Raw genomic sequence first — 15,621 nt, forward strand, 5'->3', positions numbered from 1 at the left:
AAAAACAGCAAATAGATCCTACACCCAAGAGAAGAAGGGAGTTAATAAAGATTCGAGCAGAACTCAACGAAATTGAGACCAGAAGAACTGTGGAACACATCAACAAAACCAGGAGTTGGTTCTTTGAAAGAATTAATAAGATAGATAAGCCATTAGCCAGCCTTATTAAAAAGAAGAGAGAGAAGACTCAAATTAATAAAATCATGAATGAGAAAGGAGAGATCACTACCAACACCAAGGAAATACAAATGATTTTAAAAACATATTATGAACAGCTATACGCCAATAAATTAGGCAATCTAGAAGAAATGGACGCATTCCTGGAAAGCCACAAACTACCAAAACTGGACCAGGAAAAAATAGAAAACCTGAACAGGCCAATAACCAGGGAGGAAATTGAAGCAGTCATCAAAAACCTCCCAAGACACAAGAGTCCAGGGCCAGATGGCTTCCCAGGGGAATTTTATCAAACGTTTAAAGAAGAAACCATACCTATTCTCCTAAAGCTGTTTGGAAAGATAGAAAGAGATGGAGTACTTCCAAATTCGTTCTATGAGGCCAGCATCACCTTAATTCCAAACCAGACAAAGACCCCACCAAAAAGGAGAATTACAGACCAATATCCCTGATGAACATGGATGCAAAAATTCTCAACAAGATACTGGCCAATAGGATCCAACAGTACATTAAGATAATTATTCACCATGACCAAGTAGGATTTATCCCCGGGACACAAGGCTGGTTCAACAGTTGTAAAACAATCAATGTGATTCATCATATCAGCAAGAGAAAAACCAAGAACCATATGATCCTCTCATTGGATGCAGAGAAAGCATTTGACAAAATACAGCATCCATTCCTGATCAAAACTCTTCAGAGTGTAGGGATAGAGGTAACATTCCTCAACATCTTAAAAGCCATCTATGAAAAGCCCACAGCAAATATCATTCTCAATGGGGAAGCACTGGGAGCCTTTCCCCTAAGATCAGGAACAAGACAGGGATGTCCACTCTCACCACTGCTGTTCAACATAGTACTGGAAGTCCTAGCCTCAGCAATCAGACGACAAAAAGACATTAAAGGCATTCAAATTGGCAAAGAAGTCAAACTCTCCCTCTTCGCCGATGACATGATACTCTACATAGAAAACCCAAAAGTCTCCACCCCAAGATTGCTAGAACTCATACAGCAATTCGGTAGCGTGGCAGGATACAAAATCAATGCCCAGAAGTCAGTGGCATTTCTATACACTAACAATGAGACTGAAGAAAGAGAAATTAAGGAGTCAATCCCATTTACAATTGCACCCAAAAGCATAAGATACCTAGGAATAAACCTAACCAAAGATGTAAAGGATCTATACCCTCAAAACTATAGAACACTTCTGAAAGAAATTGAGGAAGACACAAAGAGATGGAAAAATATATCATGTTCATGGATTGGCAGAATTAATATTGTGAAAATGTCAATGTTACCCAGGGCAATATACACGTTTAATGCAATCCCTATCAAAATACCATGGACTTTCTTCAGAGAGTTAGAACAAATTATTTTAAGATTTGTGTGGAATCAGAAAAGACCCCGAACAGCCAGGGGAATTTTAAAAAAGAAAACCATATCTGGGGGCATCACAATGCCAGATTTCAGGTTGTACTACAAAGCTGTGGTCATCAAGACAGTGTGGTACTGGCACAAAAACAGACCCATAGATCAGTGGAACAGAATAGAGAATCCAGAAGTGGACCCTGAACTTTATGGGCAACTAATATTCGATAAAGGAGGAAAGACTATCCATTGGAAGAAAGACAGTCTCTTCAATAAATGGTGCTGGGAAAATTGGACATCCACATGCAGAAGAATGAAACTAGACCACTCTCTTGCACCATACACAAAGATAAACTCAAAATGGATGAAAGATCTAAATGTGAGACAAGATTCCATCAAAATCCTAGAGAAGAACACAGGCAACACCCTTTTTGAACTCGGCCATAGTAACTTCTTGCAAGATACATCCATGAAGGCAAAAGAAAGAAAAGCAAAAATGAACTATTGGGACTTCATCAAGATAAGAAGCTTTTGCACAGCAAAGGATACAGTCAACAAAACTCAAAGACAACCTACAGAATGGGAGAAGATATTTGCAAATGACATATCAGATAAAGGGCTAGTTTCCAAGATCTATAAAGAACTTATTAAACTCAACAGCAAAGAAACAAACAATCCAATCATGAAATGGGCAAAAGACATGAAGAGAATCTCACAGAGGAAGACATAGACATGGCCAACATGCACATGAGAAAATGCTCTGCATCACTTGCCATCAGGGAAATACAAATCAAAACCACAATGAGATACCACCTCACACCAGTGAGAATGGGGAAAATTAACAAGGCAGGAAACAACAAATGTTGGAGAGGATGCGGAGAAAAGGGAACCCTCATACACTGTTGGTGGGAATGTGAACTGGTGCAGCCACTCTGGAAAACTGTGTGGAGGTTCCTCAAACAGTTAAAAATATACCTGCCCTACGACCCAGCAATTGCACTGTTGGGGATTTACCCCAAAGATACAAATGCAATGAAACGCCGGGACACCTGCACCCCGATGTTTATAGCAGCAATGTGCACAATAGCCAAACTGTGAAGGAGCCTCGGTGTCCAACGAAAGATGAATGGATAAAGAAGATGTGGTTTATGTATACAATGGAATATTCCTCAGCCATTAGAGGCGACAAATACCCACCATTGCTTCAACGTGGATGGAACTGGAGGGTATTATGCTGAGTGAAGTAAGCCAGTCGGAGAAGGACAAACATTATATGTTCTCATTCATTTGGGGAATATAAATAATAGTGAAAGGGAATATAAGGGAAGGGAGAAGAAATGTGTGGGAAATATCAGAAAGGGAGACAGAACGTAAAGACTGCTAACTCTGGGAAACGAACTAGGGGTGGTAGAAGGGGAGGAGGGCGGGGGTGGGAGTGAATGGGTGACGGGCACTGGGGGTTATTCTGTATGTTAGTAAATTGAACACCAATAAAAAATAAATTAAAAAAATAAATTTACATGAAACAAATTAACAGGATAAAAACCCCAAAGTTTTATGAGGTTTCATGGAGGCTCAATAATGAGATTGAGACCTAAAGAAATGATCAAGGCAGGTAGAGTTTAGACAATGGAAAATAAATTTGTGAAAGAAGAAAACAGATATTAAGAAGCCCTAATTAGGGAATTCTTAGCAGAATTTAGGGTGAAGTAGTAGATTAGAAAAAATAAGATTTGTATTTATAGCTTTCTCAGCTTAAATTCCCTATCTCTGGTGATAAGGATTTGTTTTTACTTCCTAGTAGAGAGGGCATTTTTCTTTCTTTTTTTTTTAAATATTTTATTTATTTATTTAGGATAGTCACAGAGAGAGAGAGAGAGAGGCAGAGACACAGGCAGAGGGAGAAGCAGGCTCCATGCACCGGGAGCCTGACATGGGATTCGATCCCGGGTCTCCAGGATCGCGCCCTGGGCCAAAGGCAGGCTCAAACCGCTGCGCCACCCAGGGATCCCGAGAGGGCATTTTTCATATGAGAGATTGGTTTCCTGCTTTTAGAGGGACAGAAGAGGGTTTGAGTGTCCCTATACCAACTGTTTCTTAAGTAACTCTTATTAATAATCAATATGCCAAAGTGGCACATTTGGTGACCTGCCCTTGTCCTCCACACTGTTTATCAGCTATTGTTTCACTACCTTAGCTATAGAAATAAGCCCACAGTAGGGAGAAAACCAAGATGAGGGTGGGGTTCAGCTACCTAAAGACACATTCACTGAGGTTGTAGAAAGAGACCTATGGGAAGTAAAGGACCAAGGTGACTTGCACCTGCTGCTTTCATCATTCCACCCAGATAATTTTTACAGCCAGTATCCCTTTCTTTGAGCTGGAGTATCAGGAAGATGTTCATTGAGAGATTAGGATCCTATACTGAAAACTTTCAGACTTGAATCCAATCACACAAAATGGGAAAAAAAGCAAGAATTTGATTTTAAGGGACAAGATAATAGGATGTATATTAAGCTTTGGTACTTAACATTAGCTGTGTTGGCCATGAACCCAGTCTTGGTACCATTTTCTGTTTGTTTGTTTGTTTGTTTGTTTGTTTGTTTTCAGGAATTATCTCTCACTCTCTTGGGACTCTCACAATCATTTGAAATCTAACACCCAAGCTTTTCAGATGGACTTCTTAGTAGCTTTTAGTTAAAGATCTATTTTTTCCTAAGACTAAGGACCCTTAGGACCCCAACTTCTGATTAATTCCTTGTCTTATGTATGCCGTCTTTTTAGATGTGTGCTCTGACCTAGACCTCATATGCCCGAGTCAAGAAACTGAAGAATTTTTGATTCATAAGGATTTTAATAATACCTACTGAACACTATTCCTCCATCCTGACTATGTAAACTCTTCAAATATTGTGATAAGAAAACTGAATATGACAGAGGTCTTTTTAAACTGTGATCACTTCCTACAGATATGTGACATATTAGACATAATATACTTATGTTGGAAAAAAAACTGGCATTTACAAAGAACAATTTTAACACTGTATCTCCTAATAGATCAGGTACCTTGAAGAGAAGGTCCCTAAGCACCTCTTGCTAACTAGAGATGGATGCCTATGTATCGTGTTCCCCTCTGCCTTCTCCTGGTAGATAATTCTGAGTGGAGGCTGCTGTGCAGAGGACAATGAGTGATATTTCAGGACCCAGGCTTCTACAAGACCTTAAATGCTAGTGGGAGAGAGAAGACAAGTAGTCAAATCATATACTTCTGAGAGAATCCAGCGATTGTGAGTCACAAGCATCTCATCTCATGCTGAGGAAGCAGATTCAGAGAGCTTATGTGCTAACAATGTCTTGCTGCAAAGAAGACTTGGTAAGTACAGTAAGAGAGCCTGCAGTGTTAAGGGATTGACAAGAGGTCAGAGGCACAGGTGGGTGATGGAAAAATCCCAGGAACGGTTGGCAGGTTGGATGTGCGTGGACAGGGACAGGACACAGGCTCAATGGGTATGACTAATGAGCAGGCACCAGTCGTCTCCACATGGGAAAGTGAGCTGTGGACACTATGTGAGGAGCTTTCTCATTTGTTTTTGTATATATTTTTTATTGGAGTTTGATTTGCCAACATATAGCATATCACCCAGTGCTCATCCTGTCAAATGCCCCCCTCAGTGCCCAACACCCAGTCATCCCATCACCTGCCCACTTCCCCTTCAACTACCCCTTGTTTTGTTTCGCAAAGTTAGGTGTCTCTCATGTTCTATCACCCTCACTGATATTTCCCACTCATTTTCTCTCCTTTCTCCTTTATTCCTTTTCACTATTTTTTATATTCCCCAAATGAATGAGAACATATAATGTTTGTCCTTCTCTGATTGACTTATTTCACTCAACATAATACCCTCCAGTTCCATCCAGGTTGAAGCAAATGGTGGGTATTCGTCGTTTCTAATGGCTGAGTAATATTCCATTGTATACATAGACCACATCTTTTTTATCCACCATCTGTCGATGGACACCGAGGCTCCTTCCACAGTTTGGCTATTGTGGACATTGCTGCTATAAACATTGGGGTGCAGGTGTCCTGCCGTTTCACTGCATCTGTATCTTTGGGGTAAATCCCCAGCAGTGCAATTGCTGGGTCGTAGGGCAGTTCTATTTTTAACTCTTTGAGGAACCTTCACACAGTTTTCCAGAGTGGCTGCACCAGTTCACATTCCCACCAACAGTGCAAGAGGGTTCTCCTTTCTTTACATGCTCTCCAACATTTGTTGTTTCCCGTCTTGTTAATGTTCACCATTCTCACTGGTGTGAGGTGGTATCTCATTGTTTTGAATTGTATTTCCCTGATGGCAAGTGATGCAAAGCATTTTTTCATGTGCTTGTTGGCCATGTCTGTGTCTTCCTCTGTGAAATTCCTGTTCATGTCTTTTGCCCATTTCATGATTGGATTGTTTGTTTCTTAGGTGGTGAGTTTAATAAGTTCTTTATAGATCTTGGATACTAGCCGTTTATCTGAGATGTCATTTGCAAATATCTTCTCCCATTCTGTAGGTTGTCTTTTAGTTTTGTTGACTGTTTCTTTTGCTGTGCAGATACTTTTGATCTTGATGAAGTCCCAATAATTCATTTTTGCTTTTGTTTCCCTTGCCTTCATAGATGTATCTTGCAAGAAGTTGCTGTGGCCAAGTTCAAAAAGGGTGTTGCCCGTGTTCTCCTCTAGGATTTGGATGGATTCTTGTCTCACATTTAGATCTTTCATCCATTTCGAGTTTATCTTTGTATGTGGTTTAAGAGAATGATCTAGTTTCATTCTTCTGCATGTGGCTGTCCAATTTTCCCAGCACCATTTATTGAAGAGATGGTCCTTTTTCCAGTGGATAGTCTTTCTGCTTTGTGGAGTATTAGTTGACCATAGAGTGGAGGGCCCATTTCTGGATTCTCTATTCTGTTCCATTGATCTATGTGTCTGTTTTTATGCCAGTACCACACTGTCTTGATGACCACAGCTTTGTAGTACAACCTGAAATGTGGCATTGTGATGCCCCTGGCTCTGGTTTTCTTTTTTAATATTCCCCTGCTATTTGGGATCTTTTCTGATTCCACACAAATCTTAAGATGATTTGTTCCAACTCTCTGAAGAAAATCCATGGTATGTTGATAGGGATTGCATTAAATGTGTACATTAACCTGGGTAGCATTGATATTATCACAATATTAATTCTGCCAATCCATGAGCATGGAATATTTTTCCAACTCTTTGTGTCTTCCTCAATTTCTTTCAGAAGTGTTCTGTAGTTTTTAGGGTATAGATCTTTGCCTCTTTGGTTAGGTTTATTCCTGGGCATCTTATGCTTTTGGGTGCAATTGATCCTCTCAATAGATGCAGAGAAAGCATTTAACAAAATACAGCATCCATTCCTGATCAGAGTGTAGAGATAGAGGGAACATTCCTCAGTATCTTAAAAGCCTCTACATACAGCCCACAGCAAATGTCATTCTCAATGGGGAAACACTGGGAGCCTTTCCCCTAAGATCAGGAACATGACTGGGATGTCCACTCTAACCAGTGCTATTCAACATAGTAGTAGAAGTCGTAGCCTCAGCCATCAGGCAACACAAGGAAATAAAAGGCATTCAAATTGGCAAAGAAGAACTCAAACTATCCCTCTTTGCAGATGACATGATACTGTACATAGAAAACCCAAAAGACTCCACCCCAGGATTGCCAGAACTCATACAGCAACTCGGGAGTGTGGCAAGATAAAATATCAATGCCCGGAAATCAATGGCATTTCTATACACTAACAATGAGACTGAAGAAAGAGAAATTAAGCAGTCAATCCCATTTACAATTGCTCTCATTTGTTTTTTGTTTTTGTTTCTGTTTTAGAATAGATTTTTTATATAAATTTATTTTTTATTGGTGTTCAATTTGTCAACATATAGAATAACACCCAGTGCTCATTTGTTTTTTGAAGAGTAACATGAGAGCTTCTGAAACCGTTTCTGTTAAGTTAGGAATGTTGCCACCAGGAGGCAGCAGCATACAAGGATTACATTTTCTTCTTTCTTTCTTTCTTTCTTTCTTTCTTCTTTCTTTCTTTCTTCTTTCTTTCTTTTTCTTTCTTCTTTCTTATTTCTTTTTCTTTCTTTCTTTCTTTTCTTTCTTTTCTTTCTTCTTTCTTTCTTTCTTCTTTCTTTCTTTCTTTTTTCTTTTCTTTTTAGATTTATTTATTCATGAGAGACAGAGAGAGAGAGAGAGAGCAGAGAAGACATAGGACAGAGGAGAGGCAGGCTCCTTTCAGGGAGCCTGATGCAGGTCTCAATCCTAGGACCCGGGATCACACCCTGAGCCAAAGGACACACGGTCAACCACAGAGCCCACCAAGGCATCCCTAGATGATCAGTTTCTTCTTCATTATTCCTCTACAATTGATTCATCTACATCAGGGGGGAGAATCCTTTTTACTTTTTTTTAAAGTGATGCCATCCACTGCCTACACCCTGGTCACCTGAACTACCTCCAGGTTAGAATATACCTTGTTGATACCATCTCAACAATAAACTCAAAATGGATGAAAGATCTAAATGTGAGACAAGAATCCATCCAAATCCTAGAGGATAACACGGGCAACACCCTTTTTGAACTTGGCCACAGCAACTTCTTGCAAGATACATCTATGAAGGCAAGAGAAACAAAAACAAAAATGAATTATTGGGACTTCATCAACATAAGAAGCTTCTGCACAGCAAAAGAAACAGTCAACAAAACTAAAAGACAACCTATGGAATGGGAGAAGATATTGCAAATGACATCTCAGATAAACGGCTAGTATCCAAGATCTATAAAGAACTTATTAAACTCAACTGCCAAGAAACAAACAATCCAATCATGAAATGGGCAAAAGACATGAACAGGAATTTCACAGAGGAAGACACAGACATGGCCAACAAGCACACGAAAAATGCTCCGCATCACTAGCCATCAGGGAAATAAAATTCAAAACCACAATGAGATATCACCTCACACCAGTGAGAATGGTGAACATTAACAAGATGGGAAACAAACAAATATTGGAGAGCATGTAAAGAAAGGAGAACCCTCTTGCACTGTTGGTGGGAATGTGAACTGGTGCAGCCACTCTGGAAAACTGTGTGAAGGTTCCTCAAAGAGTTAAAAATAGAACTGCCGGGATCCCTGGGTGGCGTAGCGGTTTAGCGCCTGCCTTTGGCCCAGGGCGCGATCCTGGAGACCCAGGATCGAATCCCACGTCGGGCTCCTGGTGCATGGAGTCTGCTTCTCCCTCTGCCTGTGTCTCTGCCTCTCTTTCTCTCACTGTGTGCCTATCATAAGTAAATAAAAATTAAAAAAAAAAAATAGAACTGCCCTACGACCCAGCAATTGCACTGCTGGGGATTTACCCCAAAGATACAGATGCAGTGAAACGGCAGGACACCTGCACCCCAATGTTTATAACAGAAATGTCCACAATAGCCAAACCTGGAAGGAGCCTTGGTGTCCATAGAAAGATGAATGGATAAAGAAGTTATCATTAAAGCTGATAATTTGGAGCAATTGAGGCAGAGAGAGCGTGAAACACCCCCAGGCTTAGATACAGGTTCAGTTCAGGCAAACCAGGCTTGAAGTCCCAGCTCCGTCTTTGATTATGTGATCTCTGGGAAGTTAGATCAGCTTCTAAGCTGGTTACAATGGTTAAATGAAATATTTGCCTGGTCCAAGGGCGATAAGAGGGGGTTGTATAAGCATATCCTCTGTAGATCTTCCAGTTTCTCTCTAATAATTTGTTTCTATAAAGAAGCATTAAATCATATATATGAAATTAGAAACCCTCTGGATTTGTGCATAGCTCAAAGGCTTCAAGGTAGATTCATGACAAAGTTCCAGTTACTTCTCTCATGCCCATGACAACTTTACTTAGGGAATCATTTTGTAAACTGGCCTCTTTTACCACATCTTCTAAAAGGCTCCAATCTAGAAACTAGTACATAGGGTAGCTAGAAGGCATTGAGTGTGTCATTTCTGGGATTAAAAAAAAATCAATGGCTCCTTATGCTTAAGGAATAAAGTCCATGTTGCTTGGCCTGACGTACGAGGTCCACCTCACCATCCAGTCACGCCCCTGTGAACACCTAGTGATGTGCTCCAGAAGTTTTATCCAGGTGCTCCAGGGTGTGCTCCACCAGTATGAGGCATAATAAATAGTTTGATGGAAGACAGGTTAATACTCTGTGGATGCTGAATATATGCTGCTTTCATATAGTTTTATAGAATCAAGAGTTTTCCTTTTATTTTTACAGTGCTTTCCATTGCAAGGGAATCCTGAGTAGAAAATAATTTCCAAATAAAAAAAGAAAATAATTTCCAGAGCTAATTGTCATGAGGAGGACTGAGAAAACCCAGTGCCGGTCCTGTGGGTGGGTCTTGGCTTGCAGAGGCCATGTTGGGAATTGCTCTCTGGCCACACTGGTCACAGTGTTTTCTGACTTCGTGACACAAACTGCACTCCTGGGTGCCATTGCTCAGGCTTTGCCTCTGCCTCCAGTGGCTTTTCCACTTTCCTCACTCTCTCATCTATCATCCTGCAAGATCCTAACTCAAATGTAACCTCTTCCCTGAAGCTTTTCCATCCCCCCAGGAGCTATCACCTCTTGTCTGTGCTTGCTTCATGAATACTGTCCTTATCACTCTCAATCATTCAACACATGTTTGGATGGTAGAGCCATCACATCATCTTGTAATTAGATTATGTATCAGTCATTAGGCAGGATGCCGACTTTGCAGGACCATTTCCGAAATTTCTTTGTACTTCCAGAACTTAGTGCAGAAGTGAGCACTAAGCACTAAGATGGAGTAGACTTTCCATCAACGTTGGCTAATTGAGAACTAAGAAACAGAAATACAGATCAGAGTGCCATGGGCTATGAGAATCACAGCAGAAGACTATAGATGAGTCTGATGAGAGGAACAGGAAGGAAAAGGGGAATCAGAAGTGGAGAGTCTACTGTAAAATCTCCAGAAAGCACATGGACTTTGGAGCCAAAGAACAGATTGTTCTGGCAGAAGTTGCCAGCACCCATTTCCCAGTAGATGTGGGCACCAGGATCCTTCGTCCCCAGTGCATTTCACATTTGTTATCATATCGTTTGGATTCCATCAGCAAAGCCACTAATCACTTTTTAAATTGACTGCAGAGTGGACATTAAAGGCCAAGGTGTTTGCCAGAAGGAAAAACAAACAGAACCCATGGATGTGTAGGAGCACAAGCTGGTACAAGGCTAAGAAGCCCACATGCCAACAGGGGGAAAGTGCAGGGAGATCAGGGTATAAAAGAGAGACTCAATCTCCCTCTGTCTGTTTCCAACTCTTGGGTGTGCCACTGTGTCCTGTGTGTCTGTGGGCCACAGAAATCAGCACCATGAAGATCCTGGTCTTGGTTTTGGTTTGCCTACACCTCTCAGAGGGTGTGGAAAGGTGTGTATAGGGATTCAGCTTTACAGTGATATTCAGCCCCAAGGCAGCATCAGAAGCTGGGGTAGAGCAAAGGCCTTCCCCTGCAGATCTCATGGAAAAGCGGGCAGATTGTGTCTTGGTACATGAACCCCAAAACCACAGGGACCAAAGACTTAAAATGGATGATGATGATGATGATGATGATGAGTATGTAGGTGTGTGTGTGTATGTTTTTAAAGGTACGTTGGTGTTTTGTTGGCTAAGAAAGAGGGATACAGGGCTCATGTCTCAAGTTTATAGGAGGGGACTTTGGATAAACAGAAATTTATTCCTTGGAAACAATGTGCAAGCAGGAAACCCCATATATACCTTGTAGTGGATTTTCAGGCTAGGCATGCTGCTGGAAATGCTGGAGTGACTGCAGTGGTCAGAACTCACTAAAATCCAGGAGGATTTCTTATAAGAGGCTCTTCTAAGAGGACTAGGGAGGTTTGGAAACTCCAGATCAGGTCATTGAAGGGATTGCTATAATGGGAAAGGTGAAGCTCACTCCTTTGTTTGCCTATTCTCCACAGAATTATCCTGAAGAAAGGCAAGTCCATCCGCCAGGTGATGGAAGAGCGGGGTGTCCTAGAGACATTCCTGAGGAACCACCCAAAGGTTGACCCAGCTGCCAAGTATCTTTTCAATAATGATGCTGTTGCTTATGAGCCCTTCACCAACTACCTGGATGTAAGTGGAGGGGGAGGTAATGTCCATAACCTTTGGCTAATAAGCACTCTTGATACTATTTAGACCTCCCATTAGTCTGATTTTGGTCTTTTTACTAAACCTATGTCTCACCTTCCTATGGAAAGTATCTGGATAATTTTGAGTTGGTACCACTTGACACTATAGTATTTCCTTTCCTTCCTTCTTTCCTCTCATTACTGGCTCACTCTCTAAGCTCTCTTTATATGGTTAAGAGATTCACAGTGACATATTCAAGTCAGTTGAGAGGGCCAGGAAGGAAGTCCAAGTGATGAGCTGCAGGGGAAAGAAGGAGAGCACGTGCAAAGCTGCCAGGCAAAATCTCCAGTGGCCCCAGCTGCTATATATCTTCTCTTTTGGAAACATACACTGGTACTCAGAGCAAGTATTTGAACATTCTTTAGGCTGCAGTGTCTGCTCAGGGCATCTCATCATACTGGTGTCCTGTAGGCTGTCTTTAGTGAGGTGTTACATGCGTGTCAGATCTAGAAGCCCACCCTAGGGAGTTTCCTACTTGGACTTCCCCTTTCTTATAGATGTGTAGGAAGAGGCAGGTAAGTGACGTGGCTGGCCCGAATGCACTTAGAACTGAAACTGTGTCTCAGTGAAGTTACCTTTTTGCTTCCATGCTACGTCTCATTCTAGGTTTCCCGGGGCCTTAGCTACTGCGTGACAGAAGGAGAAGAAATGGTGGGGAAATATCTAAACACTGGAAGAGAAAGAGGGGTGTGTCTGTGTGTGTGGTGGTGGTGTGTGTGTGTGTGTGAGAGAGAGAGAGAGAGAGAGAGAGAGAAATGGGGAGGATGGATGGACACTGGGAGTGAGAAAAAAGTGATTGCTTCTCCAACTTTGCATGTTCTGGCACAGAATGATAAATCCATGGAGGTATTACGTGATACAATGTACAAAAAGCTTTGGAAGTGATATCGTCTTGCCAGACTCAGCTAGTCACAGGCTTGTAATTAGGGACAAAAATCGGAAATATTGAATATAGCTCCAGATAGGAAGGAGACCTTGTGGAAGGAGAAGTTATTAACTCCCCCAAGGAAGTGATTTGGACAAATGTTGCTTCTAGTGAGTCAACCTCTCCCTATTCAAGACAAGACTTGGCAGCTGAATGAGAGTGACAATCTTTTGTCTTTGCAGTCCTACTACTTTGGAGAGATCAGCATTGGGACACCACCACAAAAATTTCCTGATCCTCTTTGATACAGGCTCCTCCAACCTGTGGGTGCCCTCCACCTACTGCCAAGAAGCCAGGCCTGCTGGAGTATACCACCATCACCACCCACCCACAGATAGGAGAAGAGGGTGGGGCAAAGTCAGAATTGATCACAAACTCAGCATCAAAGTCCCAAGTTCCCAGTGCATACCCTTGATATCATCCTCCTTAAATTCAGACCATCTGGAAATCTTGCCTTGGTCTAGATTTCACAAGTACTACAGTTCTGGAGAGAGACAGCAGAAATAGACCAAAGCTTCCATTCCTTTCTACATTGTTCCCTTTCCTCAGCTTTCTCCCTATTGGCCCCAATTCCTGGCACCTTTTGTGTTGAGCAATCCCTTAGGAAATGGAAGGAATTAGGGCAGCATCTGTTTCCCACGGGGACAGTCTTTTCGGGGCCACAGATTGTCTCCAGCATAAAGGATCTGAGGCTGAGGCCCAATCTCAGGCTTGGTCTGATGGTCTTAGGCCATCCAAAGATAGATGTCCTCCAAGTTTTTTGGAAAGTGTATTGACATAACTATTCCATTCTAATCTTACACAGCCAATCACAACAGGTTCAACCCCAGCAGATCCTCCACCTACCCAAAGCAGCGAGCAAACCTATACACTGGCCTATGGTTATTGGGAGCCTGACTGTGCTCCTGGGATATGACACTGTGACTGTAAGTGCTGTTCTCATACTTCTGTGGGTCTGCTCTTGATTCCCCTTTTCTAGAGCCTTCATCTATCAGAGAGTCTCATGATTACTAAATAGGTACAAATTCCCAGAAGCTAATTGTGGGAAAGGATGCCAAAGGCCATCTAATTAAAACCTTTCTCCCAAAACAAAAATTGCCACCTCTCCCCCAAGCAGTCCTGATCGCAGCAGACTCTTTACATTGTGCTTCCTGTGACTGTGTTCCGTGTTCTTAATGTGCCCTCTGCAGCCACATGAAGCACATCTGCTTCTTTTCCACATGATTTCACTCTAGGTATTTGAAGACTTTCCTTTCAGTATTATTTTCTTTTCTTTACATCAATCACCCAACAGTTTCTATGTCATTTGTGCAGGTGGATTGTTCAATATAAAACCCGCCACTGTCCTTTCACTGTCCATGGAAGTGGAAACTAACTGCACAACACTTCCTCAATACTTGCACTCTTCTTTCCAAGACACACATCATTGAATGATGCTCTTGTTCTTTCATTTTACATACCCTACCCCATGATTGTGCTAATTGTGAAAGAAGCCAACCTCCTCTCCCAAAAAAGGGTCCTCTCCCAATAAAGGGTCTTAATTCCATTCTCTGGGCACCTACGTCTGGGAAGGATTTGCCCCCCTGAATTGTCAATCTTTTCTTTCTGATTGTCCCAGGTTCAGAACATTGTCATCCATAACCAGCTATTTGGCATGAGTGAGAATGAACCCAACTACCCATTTTACTATTCATATTTTGATGGTATCCTGGGAATGGCCTACTCCAACCTGGCAGTAGATAATGGCCCAACAGTCCTGCAGAACATGATGCAGCAGGGCCAGCTCACCCAGCCCATCTTCAGTTTCTATTTCTCTCCGTAAGTACCCTTGCCCTGGGTAGTTTTCAGCAAATGAGGTGCTGTGTGTGCCTTCAGGCTGAGGTCTCAAAGTTTCCTGATACAATGAGTATAGGTTGCTCTATGAAATTCATGCATCTCTGAAATTTTATTATTTCATTTTGGAGGGAATTTTACTTTAAATACACTAGAAGTATTTTAAATTCAGGCCATAAACCATAAGATGATTCTTTTCTTTAAAATGAACTATAGTGTCTCAGATTTTGATGAATAAATTTAAAGTTATTTCATTAGCTTTGTACAATTGTAGAGCTATAGAACAAGCCTGGTGATAACTTGCTAGGAAAGAGAACAACAATGCAACGATATTGCAATATATGTCTGACTTTCCAAAGTGTTCTCATAGTAATAACGTCAAATAACATCTCAAAAATTCTGTTGGATTCTTTTTGCCAGAAAAGAAATTCAGGCTCAAACATGTGATCTATGTCAAGGTCACCCACTAACTCAATGTAGATATGAAGCCATGACTCAAATGCAAATATCTTGGTCACAAATCCAGTACTCTTCCTACTCTAGTAGCCTTGAGCTTTCATGGCAAACTTTACTCACTGAATCTTTTTCCTGAACAACAATCCTCAGGGTGCTTGGTCCAAATGTCTTTCTTCAGTGAGTGGCAGGCCCAGAGTAGGGGAGAGAAGAGACCCAAATCCTTTTAATACTGTCTACTTATGAACTTTAAAAAAAACATTTGTTTATTTATTAGAGAGAGAGCATGAGCGCAGCGGGGCAGAGGGAGAGGGAGAAGCAGACTCCTCATGGAGCAGGGAACCTGATGCAGGGTTCAATTCCAGGATACCAGGTTTGTGACCAGAACCACAAAGGCAGACATTTAACGAACTGAGCCAGCCAGGCACTGTGTCTAGTTACCAACATGAGCACGACAGGAGTATCCTCTTGACTGCACACTAGATCTCATTCCTTCTCTCTCTCTCTGTCAGGCCCCATCCAGGTGCTCCCTGAGGTATTTCTTCTTGTTCTCACTCTGACCCAGGAGAGTTTCTCTGGAATGCTTTGATAGTTTGTTTTC

The 15,621-nt window shown here is 41.7% G+C and overlaps 1 pseudogene; it reads left to right on the forward strand.

Moving 5' to 3' along the window:
* The first annotated feature begins 10,918 nt into the window (after nt 1–10,918).
* LOC119878285 lies at nt 10,919–14,576 on the forward strand (annotated as a pseudogene).
* Nucleotides 14,577–15,621: the final 1,045 nt, after the last annotated feature.

Source organism: Canis lupus, unplaced genomic scaffold (assembly GCF_011100685.1).
Source record: "Canis lupus familiaris isolate Mischka breed German Shepherd unplaced genomic scaffold, alternate assembly UU_Cfam_GSD_1.0 chrUn_S1376H1557, whole genome shotgun sequence".
NCBI lineage: Eukaryota > Metazoa > Chordata > Mammalia > Carnivora > Canidae > Canis > Canis lupus.